Below are 20,838 nucleotides of genomic sequence, written 5' to 3'. Positions count from 1 at the left end.
GAGCGTCAGGAGTGATTTGCGACAGAAGGGTACCAGCAAGAGTTAAAGAGAAGGTTTACAAGATAGTTGTGAGACCTGCTATGTTATATGGTTTGGAGACAGTGGCACTGACGAAAAGACAGGAGGTGGAGCTGGAGGTGGCAGAGTTGAAGATGCTAAGATTTTCACTGGGAGTGACGAAGGAGGACAGGATTAGGAATGATTATATTAGAGGGTCAGCTCAGGTTGGACAGTTTGGAGACAAAGCTAGAGAGGCAAGATTGAGATGGTTTGGACATGTGTGGAGGAGGGATGCTGGGTATGTTGGGAGAAGGATGCTGAATATGGAGCTGCCAGGCAAGAGGAAAAGAGGAAGGCCCAAGAGGAGGTGTATGGATGCGGTGAGGAGGACATGCAGGCGGCTGGTGTGACAGAGGAAGACACAGAGGACAGGAAGAGATTGAAATGGATGATCCGCTGTGGCGACCCCCAACGGGAACAGCTGAAAGTAGCAGTAGTCGACATCTTGTCAACTGAAGCCAGAAAGCCCAAATTTGGTCAACAGACAGCCATGTAGGGAGCTCAGGCGGGACCTGGGTAGTAGACAAGTTGACAGATCTGTCAATCAAGGCCGACAGACCCCAATGTGCCACTTTTTTAACCCTTAGTATCTTCTTCACAATAATTTTTACCAAATAACCATCCTCACAGTGTTCCAGACTCAAAATTAATGATTGAGACCTCGACTTCTTGGAGATTTTTTTCGGGGGCGGGGGTATTTGTGGCTAGAAGTTTGGATTTTCTTATTTGACTTTTATTGGACAGGACGTTTTTTTTTAGCCAGCCACCTAGTGGCCATGGCAGAACTGCAACTTAAGGCACTTTCGCATTGGCTTTAGCTTCCATTCCCAGTGGTTGCCACACAAACCCAAACCGTGATTCGTGATTAAAGCGCAGCAGTACAGATGCTCATACGCTGAGATAAGGACGCGTGTTTCATTCAGGCATGAGCGTTTAACCGTCAAGGTTGAGAAAAGCACCACCATGATTTCAGACATTCAACAATCAGTCCTCATGGTCAGAATGAGAAAAGTGTTCAGCCAGCCAAAACAGTCAGCTAAAGATATGGGGAAAAGCCAGCGTGTCGTCAGAAACTTAACATCAAATCTGAATTAGCAACGTTGAAAGGAAAAAAATCTGATCTTTACCAGAATCTGAATAGTACTGATAAGTTGTGAATATTATTCATGAATTGACCATGTTGACCACCATGAGGGTCAAGGATAGGGGGGTGGCACACACTGACGTTTGTTCTTTCCGTTTTCTGTGATGTATTTATCTCGCTGGGATGAATTGTGATTTGGGGCTGAACACATGAAATCTGACTTGACTATTTCATATTTACACAATAAGAGAAATGTCGCTATAAGGTCGCATACGAAGAGGGAAAGAGGGAAAACCCAAAGCAGGGAAATTGGTGGCCGGTTCATTACCTGTTAAATCAAACACAATTTAACTACATGAAGAAGAGTTGTGTCTTTGAATCCTATTGTGTGTCGTTTGGACTAAGATAGAGCTACACCTCCTGTCTCTCTCTCTCTCTCTCTCTCCTTCTCTCTCTCTCTCCCTCTCTCTCTCTTGCTCTCTCTCTCGCTGTCTAACACACACACACACACACACACACCTTTTTTACCCCTCTGGTAATTCTCACAAGCAGCACATAAGTAATTTTTGACTCCCCTCCCTAACTTTAACCCAACCTCGACCCTGTCCTTTGACCTAAACCGCTTTTAAAAGTGAAGAACATGGTCCCCGGGTCAACAAAAAATATCTTCACATCTTTCCTCCTGAATTTTAACTGCACCCAGCAGGTACAGGAGTAAGAGCGTAAGAGCACTTGCAAAAATATCCACACACACACACACACACACACACACACACACACACACACACACACACACACACTTGTTTTTCCTGTACTTGTTAGGACCCTTGCACTGGCCAAAATGTCCTCCCTCGGCAAATATGTGTGTAAATTCAAACCTCACAAATATAGCTGAACACACACACACACACACACACACACACACACACACACACACACACACTGGGCTAATAAAAGCGAATGAACTCTGCATGGCTGACCACTTGCCACGGCTCTTTGATCGAAGTGGTTGTTTTCTTTGGGCCCCGACTTCTGACCCCTGCTGGAAAAAAAGCGCGGCGAGCCTCTAAGCTTGGTGCTAATGAGCCATTTAACACCCTCCGTTAGGGTACAGAGTCCCGAGCTGCACTGTTCTGTGTGTGTGTGTGTGTGTGGGGGGGGGGGGGGGTTACTATTGTCGAGGTGCCGCCACAAGCACTTTCAGCGGCGTTTCCGCCACACGTAACCTCAGCCATCACACCATCACATGACAGCTGGCATCCGAAAGATGAATCTCACTTGTATGAATTTTTTAAGGTGGCATTTTAACATCTTGCACGCCACACGTGTCGGGGAGATGCTCGCACGTCTGCGGCCACGGCGTGTAGAGCCGTTTTGCATGTCGGCCCCCACGTGCACGTCACGCTTCAAACGCGACGGCCCCGGCCCCCACCCGGCCCCCACCCGACCCCACACACACATTTTTATGTACATCTTCAAACGTTTTGCCACTTTTTTATTTGTAGAAACACATTAAACAGGGACTTCGTTAGTCAGACACCAGAAGCCGGGACGCCTGGTTCGCGCTGCACGGTTCACAAAAAAGAAAGAAAGAAAAGAAAGAAGCGTTCCCACACTTCCATTGTAGTCGCTCGTGCCAAAGCAGCGACAAACAGAAAACAACAACAACAACGGCAGTGATTCTGTCAAAGCAGAGCCGCCGCGGTCGGAACCCGAGTCGCTTTCAAGTCGAGACGCAACGATTCTGTTCCGAGCCGGGCCGGGCCGTGCAGGAGCCTTTCGTTTTCCTCCCAGTCCACGTGGCTCGAACCCGACCCCGCTCCTCCACGCCGGTGCAGAACATGCTCCCACGGCTCGATAGCGAGAGCACTTCTTTCTTTTTTTTTCTTATTACTTATTCATCCCCCCCCCCCGCCATAATTTATAATTCATTTGATCTAAAATTTCATTAATTTTCTAAAATGTTCCAGTTGGGGCCTTACTTGGGTTTGGGCGAAGGGTTTTTTTTTCTTCTTCTTCTTTGTCCGACTCTCTTTTGTAGTCAGCTATTATTCTTTTATGTAGCAGGCTTGTAGAGGTTATCATCATCTGAGGGCAGGCAGCACTCGCTGGAAAGTTTTAATCAGCTTTAATGAGTGGGGTCAGTGTTGGAAGGAGCGAGCGAGCGAGCGAGAGAGAGAGAGAACTAGTAGAATGGAGAGATAGCAGGCCTCTCACTATGTATGGGCTTTTTTTTTTTTGTCTTTCGGTCCTTTTATACTTTTCATCTTCTTCTGCTTTGTGCTTTTCAGTTTTCCTCTCTCTGATACCCAGACTTTAGCTTAAATTGCAACCAGCGCGTTAGCCGACAGAATAGATAATAGACGGCTGAGGAGCTAGATATTCATTTTGGAGCGCTCGCCATCCTCCACCTGTCACTCCGGCCCAACACGTGACGCTAACGCCACAGCGATGGCGACGGGAGGAAGATGTAAAACAATTTCAGAGGCATTCGGAGACGTGTCGTCGCAAAATATCTCCATGTGTGACCAGGGGATGAGTTCATGTGAAATCCTTCATTCATTCATTCACTCATTCGTAAGCCGAACCGCTTATCCTGCTCTCAGGGTCGCGGGGATGCTGGAGCCTATCCCAGCAGTCACTGGGCGGCAGGCGGGGAGACACCCTGGACAGGCCGCCGGGCCATCACAGGGCCCGCCAGCAGCAGATGAAATCCTTCATCCGCTTTAAATTCACATTTTAGTCATTTTATTTCAACAATCCCTGACTTTTTATCATTGGCTGATTGCCTTCTCTCTCTCTTTTTCGAGTCACCTTTCCTTTACTCCGTGCGGCCTTTATCTAACGTGGCCGGTCCTTCCTCTGGCTGCAGCCTTGGACACTAATCTTCTTCCAGGCGATAGTCTAAGTCATTCCATTATTAGCATTTTATAGCCAAGGCCGACTGGCTCTCCGTGACATGGGAGGTCTCTTTAAGGTAGGCCATACCTTCCTCCGCTGTAGGGGCCAATGGAAAGGATTTAATGTTTCAACAGAGAGCGGAGACGACAGGGAAGAAAAGAAATGACCCTCAAAAAAAAGAAAAGAAGAAAAAAGTTGAGGCTCTCCTTGGCGCTCGGCGTGCACATTCATTTGGGCCTGCGTCACTCACCATTCTCATGTTAGCTTGTTAGTATTCATGTTGGCATGGCTCAAGGATTTCCATTGAATCTGAAACTCTTAAAGAAACATGGTCAACCCACCCGCATTGAAATGCTCCTCAACACACAGTCCACAAATACGTTTGGGGATGACACGAAATGGATTGAACACACGTCGACAGCGGCGCATGGCGTGCATCAGAAGTCAGCACAACTTGTTTTTGGAGCCAAGTTTTCACGGTTAATACAGCCACACACCTTTTTTCTTTTTTATTCATTTATTTATATATAAATTTATTTCTAGTTTTTCCCCTTATCCCACCCGATTAACCCAATGGCATATGGCCGGGACGCTTGTGGAATAACTCCCCTGGCTCACGTTTCCACAGGGAGGAGATAGTCGTAACACCAGCTTCCTTCAAACTCGCATGGATTGCATCACCTTCAGGCCGCGAAGGAGGCGTAGGGAGAACGCTTTCAGTTGCTTGGCTGCAGGCGCCCGGATGGGCCAGAGGGGTCGCTGGAGAACGACGAGTCCCCGAACACTACAGCGATCTACACCCACTATCCCTCGGGTAAGGGTGGCCTAACGAATGCCTTACCCAATGGATACGAACCTCCCACCCACATGACGAGCGGGTTGCCAGAACGGCGGTTTGTTCCGCTCCGCCATCAGAGCGGCCATATGCACACACGTCTTACAATGACAGACAACAGTCAATGTGCCATCTGCTAAACGTATTGGTAAAAGTCTGCAGAAACGTCCAACGTGTGGACTTGCGGGACGACTACATTTCTGAACCAGCGGCTTCGTTGGGAAAACGAAGCCGCTGGCCGTTACAGCAGGTCGGCGGCAGACATGTTTGTGAAATCTGCCGTGCAGATTCAAGCGGTGGCTTATTCTCGGCAACGCGGTGGAAAGATCAGGAGTGAGAAATCCCTGCTTCCCCGCTCACCTTTTTCACACCAAGGGGCCACAAAGCTCCATTGATCTTCCCCTTCCGAGCATTACCATGCCCCCTCCACCCCCACCCCCGTATGCCACAGGAAAAGGTTAGCATGGCTGTGTGTGTGCGTACGTGTGTGTGCGTGTGTGTGCATATGCTCGTGCCCATATCTACATCATCCCTATTATCTCCTCCCTCGTATGCCGAAATGTCGCTACGTCTTTCTTGCAAATGTCTTCCTGTGTGCGTGTTTTACACACGTGCATGGTTTTTAGTGTGTGCGTGTAACTGCGCCTCACTTTGTATTTCACACTGAAAGTGTTCTGGATTTAGTGTGTGCACGTGTCGCGCTGAGGCTTGTGTGTGTGTGTGTGTGTGTGTGTGTACACCTGTAAAATGTGAGCACCTGTGTGATATTTTGTGTGTGTGTGCGTGTGTGTGTGTGACCTGTTAGCAATGCCGGCTAGCCTTGCCTCGCTCCCAGCGGTGCTGCAGCCGGCCGCTCAGAGGGCCGGTGCTTAGCCCGCGTGTCGATAAGCAGCCCCTCTTCAAAGCGCGCGGAGGAAAAAACGGCCCAGCCCTGTCAAAGCCGGACAAATTCGCCGCTAACACCCTGAGCTTCACTGTGCAAACAGTTCAAAGAGCGGAGGAGAAAGCCAGGAATACAAAAAAAGAAAAAAAAGAATGGAGGGGGGAAAAAAAGATGAGGGATGAAGGGGAGGGGGGGGTAGGTGAGGGGTAAAATAAATAATAAACTAGCAATGCTCTGGTTTTGTTTTTTGTTTTTTGTTTTCCCAGGCAATGCCCACATGGCGGGTTTTCTTTGCCAGTGGTGTGAGATGGAGGAAGGTAAAATCCATGGACCCTCAGCAAGTCGGGGCCTTTGGACTGCGGCACATCTGGGTCCAATGAGGAGTTAAGATGGATTTGGTTATTTTTACTGGGTTTCGGGGTGCAGTACGGTGTTTACTGTGGCCTCAGATTCGGATCGCAAACTTTGCCGCGTCCGCCACTCAAATCTGCCTTCTTTGTCAGCGGCTGTTGTATGATGGAAAGGGAACGGTAGAAAAAGATAGAGAGAAAATGATCAAATTGGTGTTTCCGACTGTTTTGTGTGAGCAGGAGACCCAGTAGTTACATGGGTGCAAACTCTGTATCGTACTGAAAGGAAGCACCCCTTCACTGTGACACTGGATAGGAAGGGTCCCTCTGTGCACAGAATACCCGCTGCCATCGTACAGACACTTGTGACAGGTATAAAGGGTACGGGGAGTTTGCATTATAAGTGCAGTGTGCATTACATAACTGAGGCACGCACACAATGGAGTCCGACTCCAGTCTGCTTTCGTTTGTCCTTCTCTCGTCCTACTTGTGTTTAAAGTGGTTATCCATAATTCTGTCATGTTAGAAATACCACATTTCACACTTTTTACCTGCGGCATTCTTGAAGCAACGGACATTCAACGTGTCGGCGTTCTGTATTTAACACTGGAACGACCAAGTCGTCATTCTGACCGTTTTGGATTTTCAAAGTTTAACAACTTTGTGAAAGAAAGAAAAAGATGCAGACCTGCCGCTCCCTGAAAGCTCCTAAAATCGCATATACTTGCATTAAAGTGAGTTTTAGATCAATTGCACAAAAAGTTATGATACGATCTACCGAAAACGACCATGAGCGGTCAAAATGACCGCTCGTAATTTGCACATCATGTCACTATTTATGACGTGTGTTGGTCACATCGTTTCCTTCATGAAGTGCGCTGCTCTGTCCTAGAAACACACCAGTGTTCTCCAGTGCAGAGTAATAGTCTAAACTTAATTTTTGATCATTTCCAAAATGTCTGGTTACAGACGCCGTGACAGACGCACCATGACTACCACCGAGGCATTGCAGTATTTACAGGCTTTGGACAGCGGCGATTTGAAATTGTTTGAAAAATAGTATTAAAAGTTGTTAAAATGTTAATTTTGGTGTCAGTCGTTTCTTAGCAGACATACTGTCATACGCAGTTCATTAATATCTCAACTGGATATTTATCCTGACAGAATGTAGAGTTTAAAAGCCGCGGGCGGATGGTCGTTCTAGTAGTCTTTAAGTTCCAGTCGTTGTTTGGGACCGTTTCAACGGTTATTTTCAGTTCTTTTTTTGTACATTTCACGTTTTATCGGCCTTGTTACGTTTGCTAGATTAGCAATACCTGTTTTCCGTTTTGTTTCTCAGGTAATATTTTTCACTTTTTCAATTTTGCTATTCAAGTTTGACCATGTCTCTCTGAAGTTTAAGTTGTTTAAAAATAGTATTGTAGTTGTTAAAATGTTAATTTTGGTGTCAATCGTTTCCTAACAGACATAATAACATACTTGATGCATTAATATCGCAACTGGGTATTTATATGGACAGCTTATAGGGTTTAAAAACTGGCGGTCATTTTGACCGCTCGTGGTCATTTTGGGTAGGAGTGAAATCCCGGTCGTTCTAGTCCTCTATATGCTTTTTTTTCCCCATTGGTGTCAGCGGGGTCCACCATCCCTTTGGAATATTCAAATGTAATGAAGCCCACACGGGAGACGTGTCGAGTCTGCCACAACAGGAAAAGAAGAAGAAGAAGAAGGAAGTTGCATGTTGAACGCAGAAGAGAAAACAACAGGTGCTAAAACACAACGCTAAACATTATCCAGTGTTTACTTAAGTTTAACAAATTGTTTCACATGGATCGGTGTTATAAATGACCTCGCTGGGCGACACTGTTGCTCAGTCTTTTTTCTCCAAAATAGGCGTGCACCAACTGCTGGATTATCTTGCCGGTGGGGTCACGCCAAAATCTGCAACCGCTGAAAACTATGAACTGCATTGTGACCTGCTTTCTGGATTACACCCGTTTCACACTGAACTCCGGGGGTTTGAAGTGTGACAGCGAACTACTGAAGGAGGCCAGGATGGCCACCTTGAGGGAGACCAAACTGGTGTCCATCACACGGACACGTGGAGACCACTGCCTGCAAGTACGTTATGCTTTCACGCGTCTACATGTGACTCTCTGTACGCCGATGGTAACTACCACATATCGGGGTCAGTTGTTGTGTAGAATGTCCTTATATAGTAAGAAACCCCCCCCCACCCAGCAAAAGCTACAGGTATATCAGCATGGCTGCATGCAGCAGGGAGCTCCAAAAGGAAAGTTGCCCAAATAATGAAAGCATGCAACACTTCTTTTTTTTTTTTTATAATAAAGGTGTGTTTCCTTCACATTCTGCAGAGGCAAGCGGCGGGCCCGGCCAGTCAGCATCCTACACCATGCTGGGTTAACAGCGCCGACTTCAGCTCCAGTCGGTTTTTTTATTTGCTCCCACCGGTACCGGGCTGCCTCCAGGAGACGATTTACTCCAAAAAACACACTAAAATGACCAGCAAAGCCTCGCCTTCCAACAAAGGAATGTGTGATGTGCTGAAGTAGTGCAGAGCGAGAAGAAGAGGAAGAAGAAGAAGAAGAAGGGTGTGTGTGTGTGTGTGTGTGTGTGTGTGTGTGTGTGTGTGTGTGTGCGCGCGCGGAGAAAAAGGCATGGCCTCAGCAAGTCCTTTTTTATCGCCGGCATTAATTTGTTCTGGAGAACAACAAATGATTCTCAACGGCTCTGGTGAGAATTTTGGGTTTTTTTTCTTCTTCTTCTTCTTCTTTTATCTGCCTCTCAGACATTAATTATATATTTATATATAGAATATGCAAAAAAGAGCTGAGGAATGTCGGCGAAGGCAAACTGATTAAAAATTAAACAATGCAGAAAATCACTCCGTTACCTAAAGGCATGCCACAGTATATTTCTCTTTTCTTTTTTTTTTTATCTGCACCCCCGCCTCCTCTCCCCTTCCTTCTCCCTCTTCTCTTTCATTCTTTTTTTTTTTCCTCCCTTTTGGTTGGAGATTTCTTTAAAGCTGTCAGCTCCGCAGGCATGCATGCTTTCCACAGCCCACAGACGGTGGCGGCGTGTGTGTGTTCTGCATACATGTGTGTGTTCCATGACCGTGCATGCATGCGTGTGTGCATGCATGCATGCATGTGTGTGTGTGTGTGTGTGTGTGTGTGTGTGTGTGTGTGCAGCTGGCCCGGGCTATTTGTCATGGCGCCGGCTGTTTGCTGGGTCACTCCAGATAAACGGTGCAGCCGGGCCTCGCCGCTGACCAGAGCGTCTGCAATATGCAACAACTTTGAATTATTTCGCAGCTCTGGGCTCCCCTTCCCCAGCACTGTGCAGAGAAATGAAGAGGAGCGGGGGACAGAGAGGAATGGAGGGGAAGGCTGAGAGAGAGAAGGAAATATTATGTGGCGAGAGAGAGAAAGAGAGAGTATTTTGGGAGATGAAGAGAGAGCGATGCAGAAGGAGAGAGCGAGGGCAAAGAGGGAGGAATATGAAGAAAGAGAGCTGGGAAAACAAACAGACAGACAGGAGTGGGGGGGGGGAGAGAAGAGAGAGAGAAGAGAGAGAGAAGAGAATGGATATGTGTGTGTTGGAAGAAAAGGGGTTTTGGTACCGCACCAACCTTTGCTCTGAAAAGAGACGGACGTCAGAGCAGAGACCAACGCCGCCGCAGGAACAACGAACACACCGGTAGCTGACCTCAGCTCCCATGCATCCCTGCGGTGCGCATCCCGTGTCTGACTGGGCCTCTGTGAGGTCCTGAGAGAATTTAGAGAATCCAGCCCGCCGTTGCCCGAGCACACAAGCAGCGACGACACAAAAACCACCCAACACACAATCACACAGTAACACAAACACACACAATGCTGAACCCTGCCTGCCTGCCCGGCTCGTAGCAACATCCATCAATTGTTATTATTTACACAATGTGCGTGATATTTAAACTCATCATGATTAATAATCCATAAAGTACCTACCCCCCCCCCACTCACAGCAACTCTGACACACACACACACACACACACACACACACACACACACACACACACACGTCTGAATGGTCATTATGGTTTAACGTTTCCTCGAACCTTCGGTTTCTGCTCTCCGCCTCAAGCTGACAGGTGAGTGAAGGGAGGGCTGGGGGTTTTTCTTTCCGTTTTTGGCGTCGGATCAGACAAACTGCATAGGGGTGTATTAAAATGTCAGCTTAAAATAAAAATAAACAGCTCAGGGTGGAAAACGTTTGGTGATACTGCTAATACACACCCCCTCTGGACAGACTGGTATCAGGGTGAGGTGGAGCGGTGACTGACAGGTCAGAAGGCGGGATCTCACAGCCGGCGGCGGGGGGAGGAGGGGCGGGGGGTTAAACAGCAGGGTTTGGCTTCAGGTCTTTAGTCTGAGAACCTAAAAATTACCCAACGATTCTGGTCAGACTTCCTCGGGGCTCGCGGGGCACCTCCACCCCGCAAGCGCGGGAGCGAGCTCCACGCGAACTGGGAAAACACCGGAGCGGGAAATGAATGAAAAACTCGCAGGGAGCACGCGCTCTAGACGCCTTTTCCACGCTTGCCAACCAAAACCGACTCCGATATCCACCTCGCCACACCTACGCCTCCTCCAACTGGTTTCACCTCCAAACTCCAGGGCCTGGAGACACGGCTGCGTGCGCGTCTTACTCCTTCCTCTTTTGTCTCCTTCCCGCCGCAGAAACATATGATTAACTAAAAACAGGCATCGTTTGTTTCGCTCGGTGCGCTCCCTGGGCGTCTTGTTTCGGCCGCCTGTTCGACAGCAGAGTGTTTGTTAGTGTAACTAGCACACGTGTTGAAAACCAACACCCCGCTCGCTCGCTCGGCGCGGCGCCATTAATAACGCGCCTTCCTCCGCGTCCGTTTCTGCCGTCTTACTTTCCCTCCACCTCGGTGTCGTCCGTGTGTCTGTGTGTGTGTGTGTGTGTGTGTGTGTGTGTGTGTGTGTGTGTGTGTGTGTGTGTGCGTGCGTGCGTGCGCGGCTGTGTGCATCTAGGCTAGGTGCACACACACGTGAAGGCAGGCACACGCATGCACACTTCCACACACCATCCTCCTAGATGATTAATTTGGGAACATGAATCCAAAGAAAACAGACTAGATAGGAGAGCACGGGAGTGTAAATGTTTGTGTGTGTGTGTGTCTCTGTGTGCGAGGTGTGTGGGGGGGCTTCCCACTTCTGTTCGCCTGGCCTTGTCGCCGAATGTGATGGACCCCCATGATTTTTTGTGCGTGCGTGTCCGTGTGCGCGAGACCGCGTCTTAGCATCTCTACAGACACGTCAGAGCTGATCATCGTGACATCCACAGACGGAGGTGAACGACACACAGAAAGGAAGAGATTAGAGGGGAGAAAAGAGAGGGAGAGGGCGGGGCGGGGGTGACATGAATGACCATGGCATCTCAGAACAAGCTTCCGAGATATTTGGGCCTCGATTTTATTGACGTCCTGATGCACCGAAGACGAACACGTTCCGCGACACGGCACCTTCCTGGGCACCTGCACGCTTGGCAGCACGCATGTAGGCGTGTGTGTGTGTGTGTGTGTGTGTGTGTGTGTGTGTGTGTCTATGTGTGTGTGTGTGTCTATGTGCACATTAAAATGAGATTGAGCTACTTGGGGCGACTGGCAACAACCCCCCCCCGCCCGCACGCCCCAACAACAACAACCCCCCCCCCCAAAAAAAAAACCTCTCATGAATATGCAACATATCACACAAGAGTCGGCTGTTGTTTGAAGAACCGTCGCCTTTGTTTCCAGCAATTAAAAGCACAAACAACTGTTCTCTCTCTCTCTTGCTCTCTCTCTCGCTCTCTCTCTCTGAGTCTGTCTATGAATCTGGTTAGTGGTACAGATAGAGAGTTCCCTGGGCGGATGGAGATTAGCAATGGAAATGAAAAATACATAATACAATAATGATGATGCTAGTCATTGGGATGGATTCGGAATAAATAAAAGGACAAAAGAAGCACGGTCAGCTTCTTGATTCTCTGTAGCCTTTATGCTAAAAGGGGTATTCTCCAAAGCACCTCTAATGAGTTGGATTGCATGAAAGAGAAAACTTTTCTTTTACTTTTTTTTTTTTTTTAAGAATCGATGCCGGCGTTGAGTTTACGTTATGTGGTGTGGGTCGGTAGGGTATTTCTGATCACGCGTCGGGGTGTCGATCGTTAGGATGAGCCAGATGAATGGGAGTCGGTTTGGCTGCATGTGGGTTCACAGCTGCATGTTCACAGCCACGTGGCCGATGTGAACATGCAGCATCAAGAACAAGATGAAATGAAGCTACACGGCAGCGTTTGAGCTCCATTCAATACCGGTGTGGCGATGTTTGAAACGTACATTTATTTACCCATTTAGCAGACGCTTTTTAGCGACAGCAACTTACGAGAGTCACCAATCAGCAGATGCATTTGAGTGTCATAGGGTGCTACACAGTAATCATATCATAGTAGCACTATATGAAGTGGTGGTACGTTTGCTACACAGTAATCATATCACAGCAGTACTCTATGAAGTGGTGCCAAGTTTGGTACATTGTAATATAATAGTAGCACTATATGAAGTGGTGGTACGTTTGCTACATAGTAATCATATCACAGTAGTACTATATGAAGTGATGGTACATTTGCTACATTGTAATCATATCATAGTAGTATTATATGAAGCGGTGGTACATTTGCTACATTGTAATCATATCATCGTAGTACTATATGAAGTGGTGGTCCGTTTGCTACATAGTAATCATGGCATCGCCAAGAGTACATGTTATGTGGAGTACATTCAGTGTATGTGTGTCTCAGATCATCACGAGGTGGTGAACAGGAGAATCAAAGCACAAAGTAGATTTACACTGACACATATCAGAAATAAAACAAATCAAGCTACCGAGTGCATTAGAAAATGGGCTCAGTAGTAATGGTGATTAAGTAAGTACGGGTGTAATCATAACTGTTACAATAACAAACTGGCACCAATTCATATTCTTAGTGTGTGAATTCACGGTGTATGCATCAAAAGCAAACCGTCAACACTCATTTCCCCACCACTTTAAAACACCTCATTGCTCTCAGTCCTCATTTTTGATAAACAGCAGAGGGGGAATATGGCGGTTGGGTTGAGCCGGGGGAACGTGTCCTGTCACATTTCATGAGTGGCTTGGTGCCGAGAGAGGAGGGCGTCTGTCCGCCCTGCACTGGCTACTCCTCAAATATTAATAATGATAATGAGCAGAGGGCTGACCAGGGCCTCAGGGCCTCCAACTAGCACCCCCTTATTAGAATAACCCCTGGAAGCCTTTCTCTCTCTCTCTCTTTCACCCACACACACACACACACACACACACACACACACACACACACACACACACACACTACGGTGGACAGACATGCAAATAGGCATCCATGGGGATTGGGAAGAGGTTTCCCCTCTGGCCAGAGAGCCAACACTCCCCCCATTTCTGCCCCCTACCCTCTTGACCTATGTCACAGACCATCAGCCTCCCTGTCTCTCTCTGTCTCTACTCTCCCTCTCTTTCTATCTGTGTCTCTCACCCTCACTTGCCTGTGCTCTCTCCGTCTATCTCTCTAAATCCCACCACAACACCCCTATACACACTTTCTTCCTCTGTCTCTCTGTGTCTCTCCATCTCCCACACACACACACACACACACACACACACACACACACGGCGGGTGCCCCATGCTCACCCTGTGGACCCCTTTGGTCATTAGTATGGAGGCCTGTCTGTGTTTGTTTGCCTTCTAATGGACCATTTAAATGCAGAATATTCACAGCAGACAGGGCCATCCTCAGGGACAATGAGCACGAAGGCCTGAATATTCTTTGGCTCCATTATTTTGGAGGAAGTTATCCTTATTATAATCACACAACGCCATGCTGACTGGCAATGAGTTGGTCTGTGGTAGCTCCACAAACCCCCACAGTCCATTCGCCATGGCGGTCGATGGGTGGAGAATAAGCGTTCCCGATCCTGTCCGTGTAACACCAAACGAGGACAACTATCCCCCCAATTATGAGCATCCATTCTAACTCCCGACATGCTTCCAACTGAAAATCAGGTGTTTTTCCCAGAATTCATCATACATATTCTTTAAAAGTCAGCTTTTTTATATCCTTTAAAACATGACTATTTTGTTTAAATTGTATGTATGTGATGTTTATTTGCCTCCAAACCTCCTCAGGTTGTGCGAGTTGGACGCCTGAAGCGCTAATTGCCACCTATTTTCACTCATTACACTTACTTTTCGGGCGGCACGGTGGCATAGTGGTTAGCGCGGTCGCCTCACAGCAAGAAGGCCCTGGGTTCGAGCCCCGGGGTAGTCCAACCTTGGGGGTCGTCCTCTGTGTGGAGTTTGTATGTTCGCCCCGTGTCTGCGTGGGTTTCCTCCCACAGTCCAAAGACTTGTAGGTCAGGGCAATCCGCCATACTAAATTGTCCCCAGGTATGTGTGTGTGTGTGTATGTGTATGTCGGCCCTGTGTGATGGCCTGGCGGCCTGTCCAGGGCGTCTCCCCGCCTGTCGCCCAATGACTGCTGGGATAGGCTCCCCCCCCACCACACACACACACACACACACACACACACACAGAGACGCATTCACGTGACGAACACAAGCCGACTCCGCCCCCCTCCCGAAGACGGCGCTGCCGATTATTGCCGCTTCATCGAGTCCGGCCATAGTCGGATCTGACGAGACCGGGGCGCGAACCCCGGTCCCCAGTGGGCAACTGCATCGACACAAAGCCGATGCTTAGACCGCTACACCACCGCGGACCCACAATACGTTTTATTAACATAAACTGAGATTCTTGGTAAACTTGCGAACGCTAACACAGCTTATGTCAAAAGAAAATGATGACGCGTAGTGTCATGTTGGTGAGTTGAATCACAGGAGACGAACGAACCGTTATTCAGCTGTATTCAGCCGCACCTAACCTCAGTCGCATACGTCACTTCCAGGGGCGTAACGAATCAGCACCGGGCCCTATAGTAATAGGTCGAATCACCATAACGCGCACCTCTAAACACAGATGAAAACATAATGGTGACAGCGCACCACCACATAGGCCTACACTACATAAGCATTATGGTGACGGCGCACCAACACATAGGCCTACATAAGCATTATGGTGACGGCGCACCAACACATAGGCCTACATAAGCATTATGGTGACAGCGCACCACCACATAGGCCTACATAAGCATTATGGTGACAGCGCACCACCACATAGGCCTACATAAGCGTTATGGTGACAGCGCACCAACACATAGGCCTACATAAGCATTATGGTGACAGCGCACCACCACATAGGCCTACATAAGCATTATGGTGACAGCGCACCACCACATACGCCAACATAAGCATTATGGGGACAGCGCACCAACACATAGGCCTACATAAGCATTATGGTGACAGCGCACCACCACATAGGCCTACATAAGCATTATGGTGACAGCGCACCACCACATACGCCTACATAAGCATTATGGGGACAGCGCACCAACACATAGGCCTACATAAGCATTATGGTGACAGCGCACCAACACGTATATAAGCACCGCACAACGACAAGTCAAATAAATAATAAATAAGTTCTACTTACATCATAGGCGCACTCTCCTGGCTTTTCGCTGTGCGAAGTCGTCAATTACACCATTAAGATCCAGCTGGCGGGCACGAGCATTCTCAGCTGAGAGGGTGGGAGTCCAGACAAACGGGCCTGTCCCACTGCGCTCCTCAGGCACGACTTGAGGAGCTTCCGTTTTGAAAATGGTCGTTCTGCAGTTGCAACAGTCACTGGACGTGTTAAGAAAAGCAGTAAAACTGTACAGACTTCCCCAAAGCTTGCAGCGATGCAGCTGTTGTCCACGATCAACATATTGGCTAGTTGTTGGACTATTTGGCTAGTTGTTGGACTGTTTCGACGTTTGAGACATGTTCTCTTAAACAAGCACGGAATGACACGAGTTGCATCGGAAGTGCCGAAGTGGCGTCATTTTTGTAAATATCACACAACTTGCTTGCTCAGAAAGTTCATCATCTGGTGCAGCGCACAGTGTTCTAGGCTGTCCAGCTTTGAACGTCTCCACTGTTGTCCTCAAACCCGTGAATCGCTGTGTCAGCTGAGAGATCAAAGTGTCGAGAGAGGTATTGAACACAGCCACGCGAAAATAGCACTCTGCTAAACGTTCGTCTTGACAAAGTTCATCAAAATGCCCTTTCGCTGTCCTCCATCGAGTATCCTCTGAGGTTCTGCTCACCCCCCATTTCTCTGCGCGGCCTGTTTGGCGTCCTCAACCCGGTCCCGGAAGGCTGCCTGCCTGAGCCATATTCGGCCGTGCAGGGCGGGCCCCTAATCATGGTAGTTACGCCCCTGGTAGCGTCCATCCAACGCTCTGTCCTCGCGCTACTTGTTCTTCTTCTGTCCCCTTCACAGCATTTCTTTTTCCGCTAGCCACCGTCTCACAGAGCCACCTACTGGTGATGAAATGTAGTGTCTATAAAAACAACACGTAGGTCACTGTTGATGGAAAAAGACACGCAGGAAATCGCCAGTGAGAAGACAATCTGAGACTGAATAATGGAGCGGTAGTGAAATTACAATTCAGTCTCAATATCAGACAAGAAACTTGGCATGAGATATGTGTATTTGTAGTCTAACTGATAAATGGACTGCAGTTATACTGCGCTTTTCTAGTCTATCGACCACTCAAAGCACTTTATAGTGTACGCCTCACATTCACCCATTCACACACACATTCACACACTGATGGTGGAGCCTGCCATGCAAGGCATCAACCTGCCCATAGGAGCAGTTAGGGGTTCAGTGTCTTGCTCAAGGACACTTCGGCACACTCTCTGGAGGAGGCGGGCGTCGAACCAGCGACCCTCTGAATACTAGACGACCTGCTGTACCTCCTGGGCCATGCCGATACCCTATCCATACGGGGAACTGCACTATAATATCAAATTGTCAGTCTTGGTACGTTGTGTTAACGTGTGGGATTGTCAATTCAACAGACACAGACATGCTGCTAATAGAAATACAAGTTAATTTTGGCTTTATGCTGGAAAGCCTTCTTTAGTATATGCTGGGATTTTAGCTACAACGGACTTGTCCTCTTCTGTAATCTCTCGCGTAACATCGTCTACTTGTTTAAGTGATCTTGAAACAATGGCATGCAGAGGTTTATTCTGCAGATTAGGGGGGGGAGAATTAGAGGAATGTGAACCTGTCGTATTACTGAACGCAACACGTCGAAGGTGCAAATGAAGGGCTTCTGTGAGACCCGTTCACGTCGACACGATAGCGGGGAAATAACGCACCGTACCCACGACCGGTTTCCCAGGCCTCATGAAACGGTCATTTCAGCCTGAATTGAAAGGGGGGGCCGTGATAAACAGAGAGAGAGAGAGAGAGAGAGAGAGAGAGTAGAGTGAGTCAGGGGATGAGGACGTCAGTTTAGGGGTATTTCACCTTTAATTTGATACACGGAGGAGGTAGTAACAATAGCAACCCATTTTGTTTCCAGTAGTTGTTTTACGGCGTATTAGCTACTAAGCGAATGCAATGGTTTTTCCAGTGTTGGTAGAAGAATATCACGTTGCTGTCAGATACTGCTGAGTAATGCGTTTGGATTCAGCTGTGAGTACTTTTCCCTCTGTCCGCTGGAGAGATGCCGACCAGATCCAGAACCTGTGAGGGGGTCCTTAAAAGAAATCTCTTAATGCTAATCTTCAGCAAAGTGTTGGTTTAATGTGTGTGTCTGTGTGTGTGTGTGTGTGTTTTGCTTTGTGTGTGGTATGTATGATCTGTGCCTTCCAGGGAGTAGTGCAGGGGAAGGGGGACCGGAGGGAGATTGCTAGCCCAGCAGGAGGTTCCAGATGTGGGGCTACTGAGATGACAGGACGGGGCCCCTCTGGGCGTATGTGTGCCAACCACAACCTCTCACTGTGTAGCACTGCGGTTATGGTATATACAGGAAGACTGAGAGAAAGAGCGAGAAGGAGGAAGAGAATTTGGTTCAGAAAAAGAGGAGGGTGGGCAGGCGATACACTGATGAGCCAAATCATTATGACCACCTGCCTCAAATGCTGTTGGTCCTCCGTGTGCCCCCGAAACAGCGACGACCTACCGAGACATGGACTCTTCAAGACCCCCTGAAGATGTCCTGTGGTATCTGGCACCAAAACATTAGCAGCAGATACTTCAAGTCCTGTAAGGCCGGGGACGAGTTTTCCCGCCTTTACCTAGGGCGCCGGGGTGGGTGCATTGTTCTTCCGGTCTAAACATGCAAGCCTAGATCTGCGATATCTTCAACAACATTAAACATTAAAAATGGACATTAGAACATCAAAAAATGGTTCAGGGACACCTTGTGCGGTGCATGGCTGTACTAATACACGGAAACGCCTGAATGAGTGGTTGGATAGAGAGTGTGTTGCCCATCGACCTTCCACAAAATGGCAATGTCTCTGCATTCCACTGTTTTCCTTCCACAGAAAACCAACAGCAGATTTCGAATCACGGACGGTGGCTGGAGGCTTTGAATTTGAAGAAACCACTGAAAAGCGTCTTTGTCTGTTCCCATCACTTCACTGCCAAAAAGCCAACCAAAGAAAACCCTTTCCCTGAACTGTGGTAACTAGGTAGCTACTCGTTACACCGGAAAAGAAAACCATACCACGGCCCGAATGCGGAAATGGACCGGAAGTGCCGCGTAAACTTGTCTATGCTTGATTTGAACTACGCGTTCCGGTTCCGGTTCCAGTTCCTTGTCTGTATTGTTACATTTCACTGAAGAAGATTCACTCCCTGAGAAACTCATGTTGTGTTTGCAAAATGCACTGTTTGAAGAAATTTTTCTCAATGAAGTTAAAAAAAGAACACTGCGAAAAATGTTCAAGTGTAGAGACGGTGAAGTGCCTACGGCGTGTTTTTGTCTATTTTAACATTCTTAGTTCTCTGGTGTGCCCTCTAGTGGAATCCTCCAGTAACACGCAAAGTGCATAAGCAACTACGTGAACAATTCCGTTCACGACACAGCCGGTTGTCTGCGCGAAGGCGTGGTTAAAAATCAATATTTCCGGCCCAAGTTGTGAGGTGGAGCCGCCATGGTCCAGCACATCCCACACATGCTCAAATGGATTGAGTTCTGGAGAATTTGGAGGCCAGGGTAACACCTTGACCATTTCATCATGTTCCTCAAACCATTCCCGAACAATGTGTGCAGTGTTGGCAGGGCGCATGATCCTGGGAATCCTGTTGCATGAAGGGGTGTACCTGGTCTGCGACGATGTTTAGGTAGGTGGCTCGTGACATACTGACATCCACATGAATGGCTGGACCCTGGGTTTCCCAGCAGAACATTTCCCCGAGCATCACACGGCCTTGTCGTCTTCCCACAGTGCATCCCGGTACCATCGCTTCCCCAGTTAAATGGGGCCCACATACACGGCCATCCACGTGATCTAAAAGAAAACAGGACTCGTCAGACCAGGCCACCTTCTTCCACTGCTCCAAGCTGCAGTTCTGACGCTCGCGTGGCCATTGTAGCTGCTTTCCACAGTGGACAGGGGTCATCATGGACACTCTGACCGGTCTGCGTCTACGCAGCCCCATACACAGCAGGGTGTGATGCACAGTGTGTTGTGACACATTCCTCCTGTAGCCATCATTAACATTTTCTGTGAGTTTTGCTACAGTAGACCTTCTGTTGTTTCGGACCAGACGGGATAGGCTTGTTTGCCCTTGCACATCGATGACATGGGCGCCCAACACCCTGCTGCCAGTTTGTGGTTTGTCCCTCCTCGGACCACCATCAGTAGGTACTCACCACTGCTGACCGGGAGCACCCCACAAGCCTTGTTGTTTCAAAGATGCTCTGACCCAGTCGTCTGGCCATAACAATTTGGCCTTTGTCAAAGTCGCTCAGGCCCATTTCACCTGCATCCAACATGTGGACTACGAGAACTGGTTGTTCGCTTACCATCTAATCTACCCAGACCGTGACATGTGCCCTTGTTTGGACATGATCAGCGTTATTCATTTCACTTGTTAGTGGTGTCACGGATGCCAATTTTCCTTCACATTGGTCATAATGTTTTGGCTCATCAGTGTACATATTATTCAAAAGATGTAGGACATGCATACATATACATGTAATTCATCATTTAGAAAAAAAAGTGACTGTACTCTACACGAGCAGAGAAACAAAAGTTGTTAAAGATATTGTCCATATTTTTTTTTAATTAGAAATGCCATATTCAATGCGTTTTCCCACTGCCATTTTCACAGCAACAGTTATTCAGTGTATTAACATCCTGTAATTGCTCCTCTGTATGCTATTTTTCATTGGTGCCGGCGGGGTCCACCATTCCCGCCGAGTATTCAAATGTAATCGAGCCCGCGCAGGAAATGAGTCAGGTCTGCCACAAAAGGAAAAGAAGAAGAAGGAGGAGGAGGAGGAGGAGGAGGAGGAGCTTGCATGTTGACTGCGGAAGAGCAGTCAAGCATTTAATATGCTTGATTAAGTGTTGCTGTGGATTGATACGAGGCTCAATATTACCTTGATCAGATGTCTTTATGCATGATCAATAATCCAGGTAAGGAAATCAAAGACAGTTGACTCAGTTCA

The sequence above is a fragment of the Lampris incognitus genome, chromosome 13, assembly GCF_029633865.1.
Source record: "Lampris incognitus isolate fLamInc1 chromosome 13, fLamInc1.hap2, whole genome shotgun sequence".
NCBI classification, from domain to species: domain Eukaryota; kingdom Metazoa; phylum Chordata; class Actinopteri; order Lampriformes; family Lampridae; genus Lampris; species Lampris incognitus.
The sequence above is the reverse complement of the archived record's forward strand: the minus strand, read 5'-3'. Positions refer to the sequence as shown.